The following is a 25109-nucleotide window of genomic DNA, read 5'->3' as shown; positions in this document are numbered from 1 at the left end:
GATCCCCTTCTACTTTAAAACTCCTGTTGGCAGAGAGAAGCCAGTGAAGTTTTTTGAGTAGAGGTATGAAAACTGTGGTTAAGGATTACTTAGATAATATTCAATAATATATTGTATGGATGGAAGGATGGGGAGAACCCAAAGAAAGCAGCTCAACAATACAAATTATACCTGTAAGTTGAGAGAAGGAAAGAGCTGCTGTGGCCAGAAATTCTGAGAAGGCTTCTTGGGTGGAATGGAAATTGGTCTGAGTCTTGAAAAGTGCAAAAAAGACTGAAAGAGGGATGAAAGGGTCATTCTGGGTGGGAGACATTTATGAATTGTTATCCGGTTATGTTAAAAATTTTAGATTGAAAAAATATTTTTTGTTCTGATTTCGGAACATGCCCTGCTGCCACCTGTACGTAAGCCCTCACAGTTCACAGTAAGGCAGTTGCCCTTACTTCTACCGCCCTTCCTTCTGTGTCAAATCTGCACTCCATGCCAGGGCCTGTGTACACTTATGGCTCTCAAAAACTCCATTAATAGCTCAGCCATTCAGCCCAGACACCACCAGCCACCCTACTTATGGCTCCAGGCTACTCACCCTCCTCCATTCCTCTCCTTTCTTCTGCTGTCCAGGCATCTTTCTCCAGTCTTGTGTGTGGCCACCCAGCAGTATTCCTCAGACATGGGAAAGCCATTTTACTGAGGATAAGGCATTTGGGGTGCCTCCAGCTCTTCATATCCACCCACCATCAGCCTGCTGTTTCGGAGAAAATGGAAGATTTTTCTTTCTTTCTTTTCTTTTTTTTTTTTTTTTATAAAAGTGCTTTTGGTTGTGCTACTTCAGTATAAAACACTGACTTCAAGAAGCTTACAGTCTCAGTATTGGGTGGGAGACACAAGATGGAAGAGAGAAGCCAGGACAGGGGTAAAATCTTCATGCAAGTAAGGTGGGTAGTGGTAACCAAGATGGAAGAAGAAGATGGTGGAATTACATGGCTCAGAGAGGAGATGTGGGAAGAGCTATTTATAGGAATAAAAACCAAATATTTTTAGGACAATATTGTATGCTATGCAATGGAATCAATCTCCTGTGGAGATGATCAGTAAAATTTTCACAAATTCTTTGGTCAGATGGATCCTTCATGGTATCTGCCCATATTTGCTCAGTCCTGTTTGTGTTTAGAGAACAGAGGCTGCAATCTGTGATGGTCAGCACAGGGACTTGCTTGCCCTTCTGTTTCCTCTTGGCCCTGCATGGCGTGGGACACAGACTAGATGCTCAATAAATCCTCCTGATTTGAATGTATTTTCATTGTGACAACTCCTCTTTGAGACCCATAATTTCATCCCCATTTTCCAGATAAAATAAATGGAAGTCTGAAGTATCACACTCTTGTTTCCCAGATTCTTGCAGGAGAGGCATTAGAGGATTTATGTCACATACCATCTTCTACTTTACTTTCTATCAGAAAGTACAGGTCACATTTCATCCATACAGCCTTCACTTCTGTGTCCCATTTTTACTTTTCAGCCCAAAGATTATATATTATAATCTTTAATATTTGAGTGATAAAATAGGGGGCAATATTTGCCTCAAAGAAAGTAAAGTTCAGTCTGTCTATATTGAAATTTTATCTCTTTCCTTCTTTGGTTCAACAGAAGACTGATGCCTAACAATGCAATGATAAATAAAAGAAGTGTATTTCATATAAGCTTGGTTAAGGGTTCAGGTCAGTGGGTGCTCAAGGAATTTTGAAATATTTGAACCTATCAAGAATTCTGTTGACACTGTATCAGTATTTGCTGGATTAGATGGTTTGTGATGGTTCCCTCTGCTCTTTGAAATAGAGTGGCATTTGGAAAACGGGCTCATGTAGAACAGAACACTGTGTTTAAATGTTGTAGCTACTTTAGAGTTCAGGAAATTGTTTCTTAAACCAATGCAGAATGCTCATGATGAAAGGAACCCTGATGGCGAGGAAGCTGAAACCCCCAGTAGACACTGAGTTTGGTCCAGAGCCCAGATTCCTTGAGGTTTAGCTTGATGTTCTTTTCATTAGACATTCTGCTTGCATTTGCTGGGGTAAAAGGTGTAATTGACACAAAGAGAATTTAATTTTTCATCTGGGAATATTGATTAAATAGCCTCTAAGAACTTATGACCTGGAACAGGAAATGGCAACCCACTCCAGTGTTCTAGCCGGGAGAATCCGGTGGACAGAGGAGTCTGGGCGGGGGGGCAACAGTCCATGGGGTCACAAAGAATCAGACACAACTGAGTGACTAAGCGCAAGAACTTATGAAAGTCCATATTCCACGAAAACACATGAGGATGTTTATTTCCCCTTTAAGTGAGTTTGTTGAAATTTTATAGCACTTATCTTTCCATCAGGAAATATCCTTTTGAAAATCATGTAGAAAATAATTGAGAACTTAATTTTTGACTTATTTTCTTCAACTTGAGATTTACCAAGATAGAAATGAACATATTTTCCGCCCTTCTCAGGGTGGAAAAGGAAGAGTTTACTGGGAGGTGTGAAGTCTGCCTTGAATACAACCTGTAACTGGGTTGGCTATCAAAGAATGTGAGGAGGTGGAGGGTAGAGACTTCTGTTTAGAGATTTAAAGAGGGGAGAATCTTTTGTTTTTTGCTCTTCCTCACTTGCACATATTTTTTCTTTTTTTATTGAAGTGTAGTTGATTTACAACATTGTGTTAGTTTCAGGTGTATAGCAAAATGATTAAGGTATGTATATACACATATATATGAAAGTGAAAGTCTCTCAGTCGTGTTTGACTCTTTGCAACCCCATGAACTATACAGTCCATAGAATTCTCCAGGCTAGAATACTGGAGTGGGTAGCCTTTCCCATCTCCAGGGGATCTTCCCAACCCAGGGATTGAACCCAGGTCGCCTGCATTGGAGTGGATTCTTTACCAGCTAAGCCACAAGGGAAGCCCAAGAATACTGGAGTGGATAGTCTATCCCTTCTCCAGAGGATCTTCCTGACCCAGGAATCAACCCAGGGTCTCCTGCATTGCAGGTGGATTCTTTACCAACTGAGCTATGAGGGAAGTCCCACACATGTATATAGTTTTATATATATATATATCCAGATTATCTTCTGCTATAGGTTATTACAAGATATTAAACATTGTTCCCTGTGCTATACAGTAACTCCATGTTGCTTATCTATTTTATATTATAGTAATGTGTATCTGTTAAATAATTAGGATACTTCTAATCTATCCTTCTTCCCTCTCCCTTTCCCCTTTAATAACCATAAGTTTCTTTTCTGTTTGTCTGTTTATGATTTGCTAATAGATTCATTTGTATTATTTTTTATATTCCACACATAAATGATATCATATAATATTTGTCTTTATCTGACTTCCTTTACTTAATGTGATATTCTCTAGATCCATCTATGTTACTGCAAATGGCAATATTTCCTTCTTTTCATGGCTGAGTAATAGTCCATTGTATATATATGAACCACATTTTCTTTATCCATTTATCTATCAATGGACATTTAGGTTATTTCCATGTCTTGGCTATTGTAAGTAGTACTGCTAATGAATATCGGGGTGCATGTATCTTTTTAAATTAGCATTTTTATCTTTTCTGGATATATACCCAGGAGTGGAATTGCTGGATCATATGGTAGTTCTATTTCTTGTTTTTTAAGAAACCTCCATATTGTCTTCCATAATGTCTATATCCATTTACATTCTCACCAACATTGTAGGAGGGTTCCATTTTCTGCACACCCTCTCTAATATTTATTATTTGTAGACTTTTTGATGATGGCCATTCTGACTAGTGTGAGGTGATACCTCATTGTGATTTTGATTTGCATTTCTCTAATAATTATCTATGTTGAGCATCTTTTCATTTGGCTATTTGCCGTCTGTATGTCTTTTTTGGAGAAATGTCTATTTAGGTATTCCATCCATTTTTTGATTGGATTAGTTTTTCTTTTTTTGATATTGAGTTGTGTGAGGTGTTTATATATTTTGCAAATCAACCAAGAGGGGAGAATCTTGATCCTGGGTGCTTTGAATCCTCAGAATACGGAAGAACAACCAGGCTTGCATGTTCCTCAACTGGAAGGGAGCCAAGTGAATAGGCATGTAGCACTTCAGAAGTGGGAGGACCACAGAGAATGCCCTGTAGATGGTTGAAGTAATCATGGTTAATAGCCACAATTGCAGTCTGCCCAGATCAGTGGTGCTCAACCAGTGCTGAGGGACCCTGCTTTACCAGAAGCCTCAAGATTGAGCAAGGAGAAATAGCTTGGTGCTGCTCCAGCACTGGGAGCCTGAGAAGGGACACTAAGAAACTGATGCTTTACTTTATGCTGGTACCGATTCAGGGGAGTGAGTGCTTGAGACAGATTTCCTTTGTCTTAGACCAAGTCATGCTGTTGGAGCTGTTTTCTGAGTGTCAATACCTGTTTTATTAATAATAATTTAGTGGTAATAACAGCTACCATTTACTTAATACCTACTGCTTACTGTTATGTACTGAATGTTTGTCTCCCCAAAATACCTATGAAGCCCAAACCCCCAAAGTGATAGTGTTTAGAGAGGGGTCTTTGTGAGATAATTAGAGTTAGATTAGACTATAAGTGGACTTCCCTGATGGCTCAGATGGTAAAAAGCATCTGCCTACAATGCAGGAGACCCAGGTTCAATCCCTGGGTCAGGAAGATCCCCTGGAGAAGGAAATGGCAACCCACTCCAGTACGCTTGCCTGGAAAATCCCATGGATAGATGGAGGAGCCTGGTAGGCTACAGTCCATGGGGTCACAAAGGGTCAGAGACGACTTCATTTCCACTTGCACTTTAGACTATGAGGGTAGGAGCCTCATGATGGGATTAGTGGCTTTATAAGAGAGGAAGAAAGAGAGCCCTCCCTTTCTGCACGCATGCACTGAAGAGAGGCTATGTGAGGACACAGTGAGGAGCTGAAGATCTGCAGCTCAATAAGAGAGCTCTCCCCAGGAACTACATCAGCCAGGACTGGACTTCCTAGTTTCCAGAACCATGAGAAAATAAATTTCTGTTATTTAAGCCACCCAGTCCATGGTATTTTGTTACAGCAGCTTGAGCTAAGATAGCTTCCACATGCCAGGAACTTTCCACATGTTTCAAGTAGTTCTCAAAACAACTTTGCAACGTAGCTATCTCTATCTGGTAAAGCAAACAGAAACAGAGAAATTAACTACCTTGCCCAAAGTCACACAGCCTTTGGGGGTGAGGAATATATATACACACACACACACACACACACACACACACACACACACACACATATAGTCCTTAGTGCAGTGTCTAGTACAAAATAGGCACTTAGTAAAGAAACTTAGGACTCAAAAGCCCATGTTTTTTTTTCAATGTGCATTTGAACCTTTTATCCCAGCATGTCAGCTGTCTCTATGCCTTACACTCCATAGTTACCACTCAGTGCAGATTCTGATTCCATTATGACATAATGGAGGTTAATGGTGTTCACCCAAAGGTGGTTCCTGGCCTGGATGGAGAGCCCAGCTTCACAGTCCCTTAAAGTTTCTCCTCTGAAGTGAGAGGACTTTGGCATAAGAACCAGTAACGGTGGGATCTTCATCAGGAACCCACAGGGGAACTTTGCTTGAGAAACTCCTCCACCAAGGCCTGGTCCTGGGCATCGCTTCTTGCTGCTCCAAGGCTTACCTGGAGAAGTCGAGGCAATCAGTAGAAGCCAGCTTAGAGGATGCTGGAAGATGTAGCCCACATGGGAAGCTGGGCTCACCATGCAAGGGGCTAGGGAAGGATGCTTGGCTCTTCCTTGGATGAGTCTAAATCCCAGAACTGGCCTGGCCTCCCAAGAATGACCCAGGGTAAAGGGCTTTTTGTTCCAAATCCTGTTTTGAGCTTCACCACAAACCCAGTGGGGTGTGGAGGGAGCTATGTACCTTCCCCCAACATGGGTCATATCTCCACATCATGCCTGAGATTCCTTTTAGTCCCCATGTGCCCTCCAGGGGCTCTGGAGTCCAGAGGCAGGGGTGAGGGAAACAGGAGGAAGAAGAGAGGAGAGGGAGATGCAGGGCAGGCGGAGGAGGGTGTTGAGAAGCCTCAGGTCCTGGGAAGAAGTGAAGCAAGAAAAGGTTTAAAGTGAATCAAAGAGCAGCTGGAGCCATGGACCCTCACTGCCTTCTTCCTTCCCCTGCTTCTCTCTTGAATGAGAAGCTCTGGGGAATGAGCAAGGAGGATGTTTCTAGCTACTAGCACACAGGAGTCGAAGAAAGTGAACAGGCAAGATACGAAGTCCAGGGTTAATAAAAAGCACCTTTACTCTAGAATTCTTCTGTGAAAACCAGAAGTAAATTTCCAGGGTAAATTTTAGTTTATCTTTCATGGTGGGGAAATGTCGGTGCCTCTCTTCTAATTAGCATTGCTAAAATGCCATAGTGAAATGGGTGACTAGAATCAAGGCTTTCATTTCCTGTCGCTTTTGTATGTGGAGCTGCCAAAGCAATCAATGTCTGTGTAGTTCTATTCCCTCGATTCTTGGTGTTCTCTCTGACAGCAAGAAATTCTCTTCCTCCATGGAACACGTATCATTTTGTTAAAACTGAATGCCTGTCATCTGTTCTTGCAACTCATGTGCATTTTATCAAAAGGTTTGAATCATTCACACAGAAGTCCCACAATGCTCTTCTCCATAGGAAGCCATTTTTCTTTCCTGAGGCTATTAAGTGGCTCACAATAAAAACCTCTAAGCACTCCTTTTTTTTTTTTTTTTTTTTTGATAAAATTACTCGCAGAATCAGTAGCATTGAGCATAGATAATAGAAAGACAATCAGATCATGTTGCATGTAACCAACCTCCCATTTAGATCTAAGTTTGTCAGTCTAACCTAGGGAATTATGGGTGCCCAGTGAACCGTTCCTGAGATTTAAGTTGCACAGAGAATTTAGCACTGTTGCTTAGACATTGATTCTTCTCAGAGTGGGTAATGGATCCAGCCATGTAACAGTCCCGGGCAGGACAGTGGGTGCATCCTTAGGATGAAGAAGAGCTCTCTTTGAGCCTAGGCATGGTTTCTCAAACGTGAAATGAAAGTGAAAGTGGCTCAGTCCTGTCTGACTCTTTGCGACCCCATGGACTGTATAGTCCATGGAATTCTCCAGGCCAGAATACTGGAGTGGATATAGCTGTTCCCTTCTCCAGGGGACCTTCCCAACCCAGGGATCGAACCAAGGTCTCCCACATTGTAGGCGGATTCTTTACCAGCTGAGCCACGAGGGAAGCCCAAGAATACTGGAGTGGGTAGCCTATCCCTTCACCAGTGGATCTTCCAGACCCAGGGTCTCCTGCATTGCAGGCAAATTCTTTACCAGCTGTGGCTATTGACATTTTGAACTGAATAATTCTTTACTGTGGGGGCTGTCCTGTGCATTATAGGATATTTAGCAGCATTCCTGACCTCTACCCACTAGGATGCCAGCACCCTTCCTCCAGTGGTGACAACCAAAAATGTCTAGACAGTGCCAAGTATCCCATGAGGAAAATATCGCCCCCTATTGGAAAATACTGATCTAAAACACACGCAAGTGTTTCTTCCGTTGCCCTTTTCTTCAAAGAGCTGCAGAACTTTAGGGAACCACTAGAGGGTGAGCGTGGGCTTCCCTGGTGGCTCAGACGGTAAAGCGTCTGTCTGCAGTGCAGGAGACCTGGGTTTGATCCCTGGGTTGGGAAGGTCCGCTGGAGAAGGAAATGGCAGCCCACTCCCGTATTCTTGTCTGGAAAATCCCTGGGATGGCGGAGCCTGGTAGGCTACCGTCTGTGGGGTTGCAAAGAGTCGGACACGACTGAGCGACTTCACTTTTCACTGAGAGGGTGAGCAGAGATGCTAATTGGAGCAGCTTTAGAGACATGTCCCTGAAGGACACCACAGAAGCTGTGGAGAAGGGAAGGTCCCTTGGGAAGTTTGATGGAACCATGGATGAGAACGAGGCCTGGGATTCTAAGAGCTTTAGGGAAGCAGCCCCCCAGTCAGAACACACCCCTCACCCCGCGAGCTGAGAAGATCCTGCATTGGGAGCTGGCTGTCAAGTGGTAGGCTCCATTATCCAGGGCGAGGTGTTCCTCAGTGAGAAGGTGTCAGTCAGCCTCTTCCACCTGCATGATCTGGTGTCTTTTGTGTAGAGAAGGGGGAGGTTGTTGGTCTTCTTTTGTTTTTTTTTTTATGAAAGAGAGATAGCATTCAGTTCAATAAGCATTCATTTTGTGTCTACTCTTTATTAGATTCTGTGTCTGGTTATGGAGATATTAGTAGATTGCATAAATGGCCACAGATGAGTTACCCCTCTGCCTCCATGCCTTTGAGTGGTCCCCTCTCACACTGACTCTGGGCTTGGCCATGTGATTTGCTTTGGATAATAGGTCAATAGCAAATGTGATGCAAGCAGAGACTTGAAAAACTCTTGCTCAGTGAGGCTTATCCACTCTTGAGACTCTTGGCACTCTGCCACTGCTCCCATGTGAGGAAGCCCAGACCAAACTGCTGCATGATCAGACACCTATGGCCAGGGGGTCTTACTGCCCCATCTGACAGCCTGCCAACTTCCAGAGGCAGAGACATCTAGCTGACCAGCAGTTAACTGGCATGGCTCAACTAAGCATGGCAGAAGACCAGCAAAAAAAGGTCCAGCCCAAATGCCAATCCACAGAATTATGAGTGAAATTGATGGTTGTGGTTTTTAAGTACTTAAGTTTTTGGGTTGTTTGGTATGCAGCAAAAGCTAACTGGTACAGAAAACCAGATGAATTGCACATTATTTTTGCCTTCAGGATTCCAGTCTAATAGACCACTGGTTTCTCCCAAGGGAGCCTGCTTGTGTAATTGGACTCTTAAAGCCATGGTAGATGGTAGTACCAGTAAATCACAGTCTTTCCCTCTGGACTACTAGTTGAAAGCATGACTTCAACACCAAAGTGCTTAGGTTCAAATCCCAGTTCATCGCTTACTAGTTGTGTGAGTCTGGGTAGATTACTTCATCTGTGTGCCTCTGTTTCCTCATCTGTGAAAAGGAGAGAAGTAATAACACCTACTTCATAGAGTTTTCAAGAAGACAATATATAAAAGTTTTTCTAATAGGGTCTCCTACTTAGTATTTTGAAAGTATTACCTATATATGGTTGGTCTAAAATAGAATAAGCATAAAAGTTTTTCCTTTTCCTTTTCTTTTTTGTTTAAACTCTTTTCCCTAATGTAATAGAAGTATGTGTTCTTTGTGGAAAATTGGGGAAAAAATTACAAAAAAGGCTTAAAGGTGAGAACAAATGCCATACTTTAGATTTTGTGCTGACCTAGCAATAGCACACTTTATTTTAAAGCAAATTACTATGATCAGCTGTTGCAGAACATTTGAGACACTCAGGAAATAAACGTGTAGAGCGCTGAGCCAGGTGGTGCCCTTTATGCAGACTTTACTCCGTGTACATTTCTCCAGTTGGATTGAAGGGTATCAAGTGGTTCTTTGTTCTACAGCAGCTGTGGGATAATTTACAGATCCCAATGGGCTAACTGAGACATTAGGGCAAAGTGCAAAAGAAAACCAGCAAGGAAGGCAGTGATTAGCAATTCTGGACTGATGGAACATTTTCAATTAAAGAGCACATTCTCATACTCTGCCTCTTTTGATGTGCAGTGTTGCTCAGTAAGTTTGAATGGGCAGTTATTAAACTTGGAGAAGCTGAGGTCACACCTTAGAACTATATAGTAGGTACCTTCCAGGGGTCACCTGGTAATGATGGGTGAGGCTGGGCTTGTGCTCAGGGCCACTGACCTAAAATCCAGTGTTTTCTCACTTCCCTGTGATATCTCACACAACCTGGAAACAGTGCCTGCTGAATGGGGAAGACTTGGGGCCAACACTCATTTCAGGGGTTTCCATTGAAGTTAGTATGACCTCATCTCACACGCTAGCAATGTAATGCTCAAAATTCTCCAAGCCAGGCTTCAACAGTGCATGAACTGTGAACTTTCAGATGTTCAATCTGGATTTAGAAAAGGCAGAGGAACCAGAGATCAAATTGCCAACATCCATTGGATCATCGAAAAAGCAAGAGAGTTCCAGAAAAAATATCTACTTCTGCTTTGTTGACTATACTAAAGCCTTTGACTGTGTGGCACAACAAACTGGAAAATTCTTAAAGAGATGGGAATACCAGACCACCTGACCTGCCTCCTGAGGAATCTGTATGCAGGTCAAGAAGCAACAGTTAGAACTGGACATGAAACAACAGACTGGTTCCAAATCGGGAAAGGAGTACGTCAAGGCTGTATATTATCACCCTGCTTATTTAACTTATATACAGAGTACATCATGAGAAATGCTGGGCTGGATGAAGCACAAGCTGGAATCAAGATTGCCGGGAGAAATATCAATAACCTCAGATATGCAGATGACACCACCCAAGGGATAGCAGAAAGTGAAGAACTAAAGACCCTCTTGATGAAAGTGAAAGAGGACAGTGAAAAAGTTGGCTTAAAGCTCAACATTCAGAAAACAAAGATCATAGCATCCAGTCCCATCACTTCATGGCAAATAGATGGGGAAACAATAGAAACAGTGAGAGACTATTTTCTTGGGTTCCAAAATCACTGTAGATGGTGACTGCAGCCATGAAATTAAAAGATGCTTGCTCCTTGGAAGTAAAGCGATGACCAACCTAGACAGCATATTAAAAAGTAGAGACATTACTTTACCAACGAAGGTCTGTCTAGTCAAAGCTATGGTTTTTCCAGTAGTTATGTGTGGATGTGAGAGTTGGACTATAAAGAAAGCTGAGCATTGAAGAATTGATGCTTTGAACTGTGGTATTGGAGAAGACTCTTGAGAGTCCCTTGGACTGCAAGGAGATCCAACCAGTCAATCCTAAAGGAAATCAGTCCTGAATATTCATTGGAAGGACTGATGCTGAAGCTGAAGCTCCAATACTTTGGCCACCTGATGCGAAGAACTAAGTCACTGGAAAAGACCCTGATGCTGGGAAAGATTGAAGGCAAGAGGAGAAGGGGACGACAGAGGATGAGATGGTTGGATGGTATCACTGACTCGATTTACTTGAGTTTGAGCAAGCTTCTGGAGTTGGTGATGGACAGGGAAGCCTGGTGTGCTGCAATCCATGGGGTTGCAAAGAGTCGGACATGACTGAGTGACTGAACTGAATGGACTGATGACCACATTAGGACAAGAAAGCTAAGAATCAGAGCATAGTATGGTTTCTAAGACACTCTGAAGCCTACAGGGCTACTGCTAACCAAACTGTGGGCCTGCGAATTGGAGTTGATGAGATTGGATGGCGTTCTCCAAATTCTGTTCTTGACAGACTTTTAAGTCCATGTTAATGAACTGAGTATTTTAAGTACAGGTAGGAGTAGGGGGAGTCCAGGTGGTTGAAGTGCGAGTCCAAGGGCAAGAATCACAACTATGCACATTGTGGGTATTTGTCGTGTTTCTACCAGCAACACTCATGCAGTTGAAAGATTGAAAGCCATACCTGTCAAAATAGGGAAACATTCAGTTTTAACCAGGACCCAACTCTTAGGCTTATAGTGCAAGGAATTATGAAGTTAAAATGCAACACATTTATTTATCTGGGGCTTTCCCTGGTGGCTCAGGTGGTAAAGCATCTGCTTGCAATGTGGGAGACCTGGGTTCATCCCTGGGTCAGGAAGATCCCTTCGAGAAGGGAATGGCAACCCACTCCAGTATTCTTGCCTGGAGAAATCCATGGATAGAGGAGCCTGGAATGAGCAGCAGTTAAGTTGCTTTATGTGTCAGGTGTGGTTTTAGGCATGGATGAAAAAAGCTTAGATAAGGCAGCACCCTTGGGACTTCAGCATCTGAGAATAGAAAGATCTAGAGAAAAAAGTGTACTGAGGCACAGAGGCCTTTAACAGGAGTAGGTACAGAGTACAGAGAGGTGTGACAGAGAAAAGAGGTATTTGGTTTGAGGATTTGGAAGGGGATAGGAAGGTCTTTACAGAGGGATTATCTTTGAGCTTAGGTTTTTTTTTTCCCCCCAGTTTTATTGAGAAATTGACATAGAGACATCACATTATAAGTTTAAAGTATATAGTGTGGTGGTTTGATTTACATATGTTGCATACTTAAAAAAAAAATACCTTGACTGGGGCTTAATTTACATACCATACTATTAGAGCCACTTGCTTTAGGTGTACGATTCAATGAATTTCAGTCAGTTTACAGTTGCAGTTACCACCACAACCCAATTTTAGAATGGCTCCATTACCCCAAAAGATCTCTAGTGGCCACAGCTCCAGGCAACCATGACTCAATTTTCTGAAGTTTTGCAAATACAGTAGGTGCCCAGCTGTCAGGGAAGGGAGAGGAAGTTCAGGAGAGGAGGGCATAGAGAAATGGATGGACATGATGTGTTTGGGGAAATGTCAGCCATTTAATAAGGTTGGAGCCCAGGGTTTGTGGGGATGGACTTAGAGGGGCAGTTTAGGGAGGGCAGTGGGGCAACTTTCTGAGAAGTGAGTTTGGAGTGGCATGCAGTGACCAGGTCATGGAAAACCTTGCACTTCCTACTAAAGAACTAGGAGGCTTTATTACTTTTTACTAGTGGTATTCAGATTTTTTAATTGATATATAATTTGTATGCAACATGCACTGATTTTAAGTGTGCACTTTGAATTTTGACAAATGTACACCTATAAGGCAAAGGAGAAAAAGAAAGATATAGCCACTTGAATGCAGAGTTCCAAAGAATAGCAAGGAGAGAGAAGAAAGCCTTCCTCGGTGATCAGTGCAAAGAAATAGAGGAAAACAATAGAATGGGAAAGACTATAGAGATCTCTTCAAGAAAATTAGAGATACCAAGGGAACATTTCATGCAAAGATGGGCTCGATAAAGGACAGAAATGGTATGGACCTAACAGAAGCAGAAGATATTAAGAAAAGGGGGCAAGAATGCACAGAAGAACTATACAAAAAAGATCTTCATGACCCAGATAACCATGATGGTGTGATCACTCACTTAGAGCCAGACATCCTGGAATGTGAAATCAAGTGGGTCTTAGGAAGCACAAGCTGGAATCAAGATTGCCGGGAGTCTACCCAAACCCATGTCCATCGAGTCAGTGATGCCATCCAACCATCTCATCCTCTGTCATCCCCTTCTCCTGCCCTCAGTCTTTCCCAGCACCAGGGTCTTTTCAAATGAGTCAGCTCTTTGCATCAGGTGGCCAAAGTATTGGAGCTTCAGCTTCAGCATCAGTCTCTCCAATGAACACCCAGGACTGATCTCCCTTAGGATGAACTGGCTGGATCTCCTTGCAGTCCAAGGGACTCTCAAGAGTCTTCTCCAACACCACAGTTCAAAAGCATCAATTCTTCTGTGCTCAGCTTTCTTTATAGTCCAACTCTCACATCCAGACATGACCACTGGAAAAACCATAGCCTTGACTGGATGGACCTTTGTTGGCAAAGATCTCTGCTTTTTAGTATGCTGCCTAGGCTGATCATAACTTTCCTTCCAAGGAGTAAGCATCTTTTAATTTCATGGCTGCACTCACCATCTGCAGTGATTTTGGAGCCCAGAAAAATAAAGTCAGCCATTGTTTGCACTGTTCCTCCATCTATTTGCCATGAAGTGATGGGACCGGATGCCATGATCTTAGTTTTCTGAATGTTGAGTTTTAAGCCAACTTTTTCACTGTCCTCTTTCACTTTCATCAAGACGCTCTTTAGTTCTTCACTTTCTGCCATAAGGGTGGTGTCACCTGCATATCTGAGGTTTTGATATTTCTCCCGGCAATCTTGATTCCAGCTTGTGCTTCCTCCAGCCCAGCGTTTCTCATGATGTACTCTGCATATAAGTTAAATAAGCAGGGTGACAATATACAGCCTTGACATACTCCTTTTCCTATTTGGAACCAGTCTGTTGTTCCATGTCCAGTTCTGTTGCTTCCTGACCTGCATACAGGTTTCTTAAGAGGCAGGTCAGGTGGTCTGGTATTCCCATCTCTTGAACAGGTGGTCTGGTATTCCCATCTCTTGAAGAATTTTCCACAGTTTATTGTGGTCCACACAGTCAAAGGCTTTGGCATAGTCAATAAAGCAGAAATAGATGTTTTTCTGGAACTCTCTTGCTTTTTCGATGATCCAGCTACTTCATGGCAAATAAGATGGGGAAACAATGGAAACAGTGACAGACTTTATTTTCTTGGGCTCCAAAATCACTGCAGATGGTGAGTGCAGCCATGAAATTAAAAGATGCTTGCTCCTTGGAAGAAAATTTATGACCAACCTAGACAGCATATTAAAAAGCAGAGACATTACTTTACCAACAAAGTCCACCTAGTCAAAGCTATGGTTTTTCCAGTAGTCATGTATGGATGTGAGAAAGCTGAGAGTGGAAGAATTGATGCTTTTGAACTGTGGTGTTGGAGAAGACTCTTGAGAAGTCCCTTGGACTGCAAGGAGATCAACCTGTCAAACTGAAAGGAAATCAGTCCTGAATATTCATTGCAAGGACTGATGCTGAAGCTGAAACTCTAATACTTTGGCCACCTGATGCGAAGAACTGTCACTGGAAAAGACCCTGATGCTGGGAAAGATTAAAGGCTGAGGAGAAGGGGAGGACAGAGGATAAGATGGTTGGATGGCATGACCGCTGTGATGGACATGAGTTTGACTAAACTCCAGGAGTTGGTGATGGACAGGGAAACCTGGCATGCTGCAGTCCATGGGGTCACAAAGAGTCAGACACGACTGAGTGACTGAACTGAACACCTATATAACTGCCATCACCTTTGAGAGTTCTCTTGTACCCCTTCCCACTCAGTGCCTGCCCCCTGCTCTCCCAGGAAACCACTATTCAGAATATCAATTTTTCGCTGTTCTAGAATTTTATAAATAGAATCATATAGTATAGTAGTCAGTGGTTTCTGGCTTCTTTCATAATGTTCATCCATGTTGTTGAGTGTGTTTTATTGCTGAGTAGGATTTTTAAGAACTTTAAGTTCTGTGATTTTTTTTGAAATTGCCTAAGCAATTTATTCAGTATATTCAACAGCTGTTTGAGCCCCTGCTCTGAGAAAGGCATAGCGTGGATGGTGGGGCTACAACCAGGAGCAAGGCATGAATGGTTCTTCCCTGCCTGCAACTTAGGATCTGTTGGGAGGAGGCTGGGACTATAAAAGGTATGAAAATGTTACAGCAGGATGTAAACATTCAAGTGTTTTTTTTTTGTTTATTTTGCTACAAAAAGCTTTATTGTTTCCACTTGGTGCAAGGCTTAGGCAAGTCTCCAGGTGGTTAACAAGCTGCCTAGTGGCTGTAGAAAGGGGCTTCAGGCAGAAGCCCTGACACCAGGGGGGCTTCCTGCTGTCCGGGAAGTCGAGAAGGTGGGGGCTGCGCTGGCAGAGCCCCGGGCCTGCAGGTCCATGAAGGCCGATTTCGGGTGCTTTTCCCTGAGCTCGATGGCTTCCACAGCGTCCTGGGTTTTACCCTGCTCGTTTTGGGTTAGGGTTAAGCATGAGGGAGTGAAAACTAGTAACAGGTTGCCTTACTGGCTCCCTAATGGGGGAGTGAGCTGGCCTCTCAAATGGAATGAGGGTAGGGATAGGTCCGGGGATGCTGAGTACAGGGCCAACACCCTGTTTTTACTTCCAATTCTTGAGAAGTAGCAGTTGGGTTTTTAGTCTTTTTCTCTTATTGTTCATAATTTGTCCCAACTATACATGCATGCAGTTATTTTTAGTTCCATACAGTTTCTTTGTATTTCGTTGCTCCAGAAGAGGAGAGGTTTGTCCAGGTGGAAGCACTGCAGCAAAGGGCCCCAGGGACCAGTTTCCAGCCTGTTTCAAATTCCTTGAAAATGTGGCCCATGCACTCCAGAGCCACAGCATCGTGGTGGAAATAAGCCCAGAAAGGTGGGTGTAGGAGGCGTGCAGATACATGTTGACTGGGCAGTTGACAGCAGCCTCTACCTGGGTGGCATCATTCTGATGAGTCTGGGAGCTCATGGTTGATCAGTAAGGAGCTAAGCTCAGAAGAAGTTGTTGGCTGGTCTGGAGGCCCTGGATATTGGAGGGTGGACAGGCGTTGGAGGAAGGGGCATCCCTGCATCTATTCCATTCAAACACCGTGGAAGCAAGAGACAGAGCCTCAGGACTGCCCAATGCACTACCTCAGATTTATTTTTTAATTTCTTGTGAGTATTTTACTTAAAATAATTTTATTGAGATAAATATTTTATGTCATAAAATTCACTCATTTTATGTGTGCTGAATTGCTTCAGTCATGTCCGACTCGGTGCGACCCTATGCACTGAGCCCACCAGGTTCCTCTGTCCATGGGATTCTCCAGGCAAGAATACTGGAGTGGGTTGCCACGCCCTCCTCCAGGGGATTGTCTCCAATCCAGGGATCAAACCCACATCTCTAACGTCTCCTGTGGTGGCAGGCTGGTTCTTTACCGCTAGCACCACCTGATTTTTAATAATTTTATACAGTTGTGCCACCATCACCATAACCCAGTTTTAGAACAGTTCCCTTATTCCCAAAAAGTCCCTGTGCCCTTTTGCAGTCATTCTCCATCCTCATGCCCCCTAGGCAACTATTTATTTACTCTCTATCTCTGTGTGGTGGTTTAGTCACTAGGTTGTGTCCAACTCTTGCGACCCCATGGACTGTATGTAGCCTGCCAATATACTGGAGATGTAAGAGACTAATATAGTGGTAAAAATTCCATATACCAGTGCAGGGGAAATAAGACTCAGATTTGATTCCTGGGTTGCAAAGAATCCCTGGAGTAAGCAAATGGTAACCCAGGTTATAGCCTGGGGGGAGGGGTCACAAAGTATTGGACTCCACTAAAGGAACTAAGCACACATACATGCACAGACATGTGCACAGACACATGCACACACACAAAATACTTTACCCTTTTACTTGTTGATGGACCTTTAGGGTTTGTCAGGTTAGTTTATTCCCATCTCTCTTGTCTTATGAAGCCTTGAATGACAGACTAATAATAGCTCTGACAGGACATCTCAACTCATATATCATAATTGCAGTGATTAAAAAAAAAAAAAAAACTGGTTACAGTCCTTGTGAACAAGTCTTCTGTTAAACAAGCACTCCCAAGACATGTGAGTAGGTCTTGGCTTTCCTTTTTATACTTCCTGTCTTCCTCTCTTGGTTCTGCCCTGTGCAAAATGCAAATCAGCATACACTCAAAGCCAATCAGGGAAGGGGGTGTGTCTGGGCACATGCAAAATAGAGTTTTTACATTTTCATTTATGTGGGTGTGGACTGAGCATTTTGATTGACAGTTGCAAGTTACATAACAAGAGGCTCTATTGTGCATGTCTTTTCCATAATTCAGTCTGTTATAATCAGATATATGTATGTATAGAATATTTATGAACCCTACAGAATGGGAAAAATGAGAGATCTCTTCAAGAAAATTAGAGATACCAAGGGAACATTTCATGCAAAGATGGCCTTGATAAAGGACAGAAATGGTATGGACCGAACAGAAGCAGAAGATATTAAGGGGTGGCAACAATACACAGAAGAACTGTACAAAAAAGATCTTCACAACCAAGATAATCACGATGGTGTGATCACTCACCTAGAGCCAGACATCCTGGAATGTGAAGTCAAGTGGGCCTTAGAAAGCATCACTACGAACAAAGCTAGTGGAGGTAATGGAATTCCCATTGAGCTATTTCAAATCCTAAAAGATGATGCTGTGAAAGTGCTGCACTCAATATGCCAGCAAATTTGGAAAACTCAGCAGTGGCCACAGGACTGGAAAAGGTCAGTTTTCATTCCAATCCCAAAGAAAGGCAATGCCAAAGAATGCTCAAACCACCACACAATTGCACTTATCTCACACGCTAGTAAAGTAATGCTCAAAATTCTGCAAGCCAGGCTTCAGCAATACATGAACCGTGAACTTCCAGATGTTCAAGCTGGTTTTAGAAAAGGCAGAGGAACCAGAGATCAAATTGCCAACATCCGCTGGATCATGGAAAAAGCAAGAGAGTTCCAGAAAAACATCTATTTCTGCTTTACTGACTATGCCAAAGCCTTTGACTGTGTGGACCACAATAAACTGTGGAAAATTCTGAAAGAGATGGGAATACCAGACCACCTGACCTGCCTCTTGAAAAACCTATATGCAGGTCAGGAAGCAACAGTTAGAACTGGACATGGAACAACAGACAGGTTCCATATAGGAAAAGGAGTATGTCAAGTCTGTATATTGTCACCCTGCTTATTTAACTTATATGCAGAGTACGTCATGAGAAATGCTGGACTGGAAGAAGCACAAGCTGGAATCAAAATTGCCAGGAGAAATATCAATAACCTCAGATATGCAGATAACACCACCCTTATGGCAGAAAATGAAGAGGAACTAAAGAGCCTCTTGATCAAAGTGAAAGAGGAGAGTGAAAAAGTTGGCTGAAAGCTCAACATTCAGAAGACGAAGATCATGGCATCCGGCCCCATCACTTCATGGGAAATAGATGGGGAAACAGTGTCAGACTTTATTTTGGGGGGCTCCAAAATCACTGCAGATGGTGATTGCAGCCATGAAAGTAAAAGATGCTTACTCCTTGGAAGGAAAGTTAGGACCAACCTAGATAGCATATTAAAAAGCAGAAACATTACTTTGCCAACAAAGGTCCGTCTAGTCAAGGCTATGGTTTTTCCAGTGGTCATGTATGGATGTGAGAGTTGGACTGTGAAGAAAGCTGAGCGCTGAAGAATTGATGCTTTTGAACTGCAGTGCTGGAGAAGACTCTTGAGAGTCCCTTGGACTGCAAGGAGATCCAACCAGTCCATTCTAAAGGAGATTAGTCCTGGGTGTTCATTGGAAGGACTGATGCTAAAGCTGAAACTCCAATACTTTGGCCACCTCATGGGAAGAGTTGACTCACTGGAAAAGAGTCTGATACTGGGAGGGATTGGGGGCAGGAGGAGAAGGGGACGAAAGAGGATGAGATGGCTGGATGGCATCACCAACTCAATGGACATGAGTTTGAGTGAACTCCGGGAGTTGGTGATGGACAGGGAGGCCTGGTGTGCTGCGATTCATGGGGTCGCCGAGTCTGACACGACTGAGCGACTGAACTGAATGGGCTCCTAGTTGCCTAAGGTTACTTGAGGACACAGCTGTGCATCACAGGCACATGTGCTGGAGTTGGAGAAGCCCCTGTGGTTAGTTTGTATCCACTGTGTGCTTATGGTGCTTGTGCAGGAGCTGGAAAAATCTCTGTGGTTGTTTTTGCAGCATATCTGTGAGCTCTCCTGGGCATGTCTGGGATGGAGTCTAGAGATCAGCTTGCATCCTTTTCGGCTAGGCCACCCCTCTTGCTTGTGCCTAATTTCTGACCTAACAGGTTATTTCTATGTCTGTATGGACATGTGTCTTGTGTAGACATACATCTTCATTTACTTCTCTTAGGTAAATACTTGGAAGTGGAATTGTAGGGTCTTATGATAACTATATTCAGCATTTTAAGGTACTGTCAGACTATTTCCCAAAGCAAGCACAACATTGTACAATCCTACCAGCAGTATATGAAAGTCCCAGCTTCTTCACGTTCTTGTCTATACTTGTTATTGTCTATTTTTTAGTTATAATCATTCTAGTGGATGTGAAGTGGTATCTCATCTTGATTTTAATTTGAATTTTCCTAATGACTGTTGAGTAGCTTTCGTTTGCTTATTGGCCATTTGTGTATTTCCATTGGTGAAATGTCATTCAAATCTTATGGCCATTAAAAAAAGTTTGGTTGTGTTCTTTCAAATTTTTTGTTGTATGAAAACTTAATATGTATAAAGGACTAGGAAAATTCAAAGAATTGGATTTTGAGGACCTGAAGGTTAAATGGGTCCACAGCCTGAGAAGACTGAGTGTGTTGGTCGCTCAGTATTGTCTGACTCTTTGCAGCCTCATGGACTATAACCTGCCAGGCTCCTCTGTCCATGGAATTCTCCAGGCGAGAATACTGGAGTGGGTAGACATTCCTTTCTCCAGGGGATCTTCCTGACCCAGGGATTGAACCCAGGTCTCTTGAATTGCAGGCAGATTCTTTACCATCTGAGCCACCAGGGAAACCCTGGCACAGTGTTGATCTTACAGAGCTCCATTGTCCAGTATTGCAGCCCCTAGCCACTTGAGGCCGTGGAGCATGTGAAATATGGCTTGTCCAATTTGGGATGCACTGTAGAGTAAAATACACATTGGACTTCAAACACTTAGTATGAAAACCTGGATGCAATATATTTCAATAATTTTTTAATGTTTTCCTCAGCTTTGAAATATAACTGATAAATAACATCATGTACATTTAAGGTGTACAGTGCAATGATTTGAAACATGTATATGTGTCAAAATTATTACCACAATAAGGTTCATTAACACATTCATCACCTCACATAACTATATTTTTATAGTGGTAACAATTAAAATATACTTGAATTGTTGATTACATATTGAGATGATCATATTTTAGATAGACTGACTAAAATTGACTATAGTATTAAAATTATTTTTACCATGTTTAAACTTTCTGAAAATACATGGCTGCTATAAAATTTAAAATTCAATACATGGTTCCCAATAGATTTCCATTGTATGGTACTGTTTTTGAACCTTGACCATCAGGGGACTTCCCTGGTGATCCAGTGAAGTCTGGCTCTGCCCTTCCACCGCAGGGGGCGTAAAGGTTCAATCCCTGGTCGAGGACCTGAGCTCTTGCATTTGCAGTATAAAACAAACAAACAAACAAAAACCCAAAACAAAACTCTTGACCAACAGGAATTTGGATCTTCATTTGCAGAGAAATGCGAAGGCATTGGTAGATTTAAACATGGGAAAATTATGACTATTTTTTAGAAAAAAAGAATGCAGTGAGGAGAACAAATTAAATATGCAGAATTATTAATAATAATAAAGTGGGCGGTTTAGCAATAGTCCAGATGAAAGATGATAGTCACTTGATAATGATTGGGAAAAACAGTTTTCTGCTCAGTATCTAACATAATTACAATTTTGGAGACAACATTTTTTTTTAAAAAATCTATGTGTGAGAGTGTATGTTAAGGCAAATATCAAATGAATGTCCTTCACAAGGGAGCTAAGATTTTAGATTCTTCTGTGTCTAAAGTGAAGATGAAAGGTTACTTGGGGCACAAACACTTGTTCAGGGAAGAGCCACTTAAGTGGCAACTCGAGACCATGCAAGGTATGCACTAGAGCAGGATAAAGATTAGGCTTTGGCCCTGACTGAGGGAAACCATCGGAATGTTTTGAGGACAGGAGTGATGTGGCCACTGTCACTGCACTAAAATGTTGTTGGTGTTGAGGTATAATTGACATATAACATTTACAACATTATGATCCAATATTTGTATCTTTTGCAAAACAATTGCTACAGTAAGTCAAGCATTCAAGTCATTGCATTTTAATTATAAGATGATGCTGGTTGCTGTGCTCGAAATAGACTGGAGAGGGTGAGAGTAGGAGAAGAAAGACCATTTAATTAAACAATTCCTCACTCATAGGCATTTTCATCATTTCTAATTTTCTCTAATTTTAAAGACAGAGTAATTAATGTGCAATAATAAAATTATTTAAAGTGATAAAATGAATAGTGTAAGTTTATTACATCATTCCTTTATTTTCTTAAGATAAAGTCTAAGAAATATAAGTCTTGGTCAATGAGGTCATCTTTTATGACATCTTTTGACATATATATATATATATATAGCCAAATTCCCTTCCAGAAATTTGGACCCAATTTATGATGCTGCTTTCCTCTACTTGTACTGGCCCTTGGTGGTCTTCCTCCTTCTTAAACTTAATCAAGCGGGAGCTCAAAGTATGCCTTTAATAATTTATCTAAAATTAGATCATTATTTTCTTCCATGAAACATCTCTTCCCAGAATGTCCTAGTCAAGCTATTCAATTGAACTTTGGACAAATTATATAGTCAGTCTTCTTTGATTGTTGTTCAGTGGCTAAAATCCAACTCTTTGTGACCCCATGGACTGTATCACACCAGGCTTTCCTGTCCATCACCAACTCCCAGAGCTTAATCAAACTCATGTCCATCCAGTCAGTGATGCCATCCAACCATCTCATCCTCTGTCGTCCCCTTCTCCTCCTGCGTTCAATCATACCCAGCATCAGGATCTATTCCAATGAGTCAGTTCTTCATATCATGTGGCCAAAGTATTGGAGTTTCAGCTTCAGCATCAGTCCTTCCAATGAAAATTCAGGACTGATTTCCTTTAGGATTGACTGGTTGGGTCTCCTTGCAGTCCAAGGGACTCTCAAGAGTCTTCTCCAGCACCGCAGTTCAAAAGCATCAATTCTTCATTGCTCAGCTTTCTTTATGGTCCAACTCTCATATCCATACATGACCACTAGAAAAACCATAGCTTTAATTAGACAGACCATTGTTGGCAAAGTAATGTCTCTGCTTTTTAATATGCTGTCCAGGTTGGTCATAACTTTTCTTCCAAGGAGCAAGCGTCTTTTAATTTCATGGCTGCAATCACCATCTACAGTGATTTTGGAGCCCCCAAAAATAGTCTGTCACTGTTTCCATTGTATCCTCATCTATTTGCCATGAGGTGATTGGATCAGATGCCATGATCTTAATTTTCTCAATGTTGAGTTTAAGCCAGCTTTTTCACTCTCCTCTTTCACTTTCATCAAGAGACTCTTTAGTTCTTCTTTGCTTTCTGCCATAAGGGTGTTGTCATCTGCATATCTGAGGTTATTAATATTTCTCCTGGCAATCTTGATTCCAGCTTGTGCTTCATCCAGCCCGGCATTTTGCATGATATACTCTGCATATAAGTTAAATAAGCAGGGTGACAACATACAGCCTTGATGTACTCCTTTCCCTATTTGGAACCAGTCTGTTGTTCCATGTCCAGTTCTAACTGATGCTTCTTGACCTGCATACAGATTTCTCAGGAGGCAGATCAGGTGGTATGGTATTCCCATCTCTTGAAGAATTTTCCACAGTTTGTTGTGATCCACACAGTCAAAGGCTTTGGTGTAGTCAATAAAGCAGATGTTTTTCTGGAACTCTCTTGCTTTTATGATAATCCAGTAGATGTTGGCAATTTGAACTCTGATTCCTCTGTCTTTTCTAAATCCAACTTGAACATATGGAAGTTCACGGTTCATGTACTGTTGAAGCCTGGCTTGGAGAATTTTGAGCATTCCTTTACTAGCGTGTGAGATAAGTGCAATTGTGCAGTAGTTTGAACATTCTCTGGCATTGCCTTTGGGATTGGACTGAAAACTGACCTTTTCCAATCCTGTGGCCACTGCTGAGTTTTCCAAATTTGCTGGCATATTGAGTGCAGCACTTTCACAGCATCATCTTTTAGGATTTGAAATAGCTCAACTGGAATTCCATCACTTCCTCTAGCTTTGTTATTAGTGACGCTTCCTTAGGCCCACTTGACTTCGCATTCCAGGATGTCTGGCTCTAAGTAAGTGATCACACCATCATGGTTATCTGGGTCATGAAGATCTTTTTTGTATAGCTCTTCTGTGTATTGTTGCCACCTGTTCTTAATATCTTCTGCTTCTGTTAGGTCCATTCCATTTCTGCCCTTTATTGTGCTAATCTTTGCATGAAATGTTTCTTTGGTAGCTCTAATTTTTTTGAAGAGATCTCTAGTCTTTCCCATTCTATTGTTTTCCTCTATTTCTTTGCATTGATCGCTGAGGAAGGCTTTCTTATCTCTTCTTGCTATTCTTTGGAACTCTGCATTCAAATGGGTATATCTTTCCCTTTCTCCTTTGCATTTAGCTTCTCTTCTTTTCTCAGCTATTTGTAAGGCCTCCTCAGACAACCATTTTGCCTTTTTGCATTTCTTTTTCTTGGGGATGGTCTTGATCACTGCCTCATGTACAGTGTCATGAACCTCTGTCCATAGTTCTTCAGGAACTCTGTCTATCATATCTAATGCCTTGAATCTATTTGTCATTTCCACTGTGTAATCGTAAGGGATTTGATTTAGGTCATACCTGAATAGTCTAGTGGTTTTCCCTCCTTTCTTCAATTTAAGTCTTAATTTTGTAATAAGAAGTTCATGATCTGAGCCACAGTCAGCTCCTGGTCTTGTGTTTTTTGCTGACTATATAGAGCTTCTCCATCTTTGGCTGCAAAGAAGATAATCAATCTGATTTTGATATTAACCATCTGGTGATGTCCATGTGTAGAGTCTTCTCTTGTGTTGTTGGAAGAGGGTGTTTGCTATGACCAGTGCATTCTCTTGGAAAAACTCTATTAGCCTTTGCCCTGCTTCATTTTGTACTCCAAGTCCTAATTTGCCTGTTACTCCAGGTATCTCTTGACTTCCTACTTTTACATTCCAGTGGTCTATGATGAAAAGGACATTGTTTTTGGGTGTTACTTCTAGAAGGTCTTATAGGTTTTCATAGAACTCTTCAACTTCAGCTTCTTCAGCATTACTGGTTGGGGCATAGGCTTGGATTACTGTGATTTTGAATGGCTTCCCTTGGAAACGAACAGAGATCATCATGTCGTTTTTGAGGTTGCACCCAAGTACTGCATTTTGGACTCTTTTGTTGACTATGAGGGCTACTCCATTTCGTCTAAGGGATTCTTGCCCACAGTAGTAGATATAATGGTATCTGAATTAAATTCACCCATTCCAATCCATTTTAGTTCACTGATTCCTAAAATGTCGATGTTCACTCTTGCCATTTCCTGTTTGACCACTTCCAATTTACCTTGATTCTGAGATACTGAGAACCCCATGAACAGTGTCTCCTGGAGTTTGCTCAAATTCATGTCCATTGAATCAGTGATACTATCTAACCATCTCATCCTCTGCCACCCCTTCTCCTTTTGCCTTCAATCTTTTCCAGCATCAGTCTTTTCCAGTGAGTCAATTGTTCACATCAATTGGCCAAAATATTAGAACAGTGTAAAGAATTTGCTTGCTAGTGCAGGAGATACAAGAGACGCAGGTTCAATTTCTGGGTCGGGCAGATCCCTTGGAGTAGGATATGACAA

The 25109-nt window shown here is 42.1% G+C and overlaps 1 non-coding gene and 1 pseudogene across 1 annotated transcript; both read left to right on the top strand.

The window, feature by feature from the left end:
• Window positions 1-25109, top strand: part of LOC129638926 (dual specificity protein phosphatase 18-like) — a 211960-nt pseudogene that overhangs the window by 87831 nt on the left and 99020 nt on the right.
• On the top strand, window positions 4627-4701 carry TRNAC-ACA (transfer RNA cysteine (anticodon ACA)). The gene has a single exon. It is a non-coding gene; the product is annotated as a tRNA-Cys (tRNA).

The sequence above is a fragment of the Bubalus kerabau genome, chromosome X (genome assembly GCF_029407905.1).
Source record: "Bubalus kerabau isolate K-KA32 ecotype Philippines breed swamp buffalo chromosome X, PCC_UOA_SB_1v2, whole genome shotgun sequence".
NCBI classification, from domain to species: Eukaryota; Metazoa; Chordata; class Mammalia; order Artiodactyla; family Bovidae; genus Bubalus; species Bubalus kerabau.
This window is presented reverse-complemented; position numbering and strand designations above follow the sequence as displayed.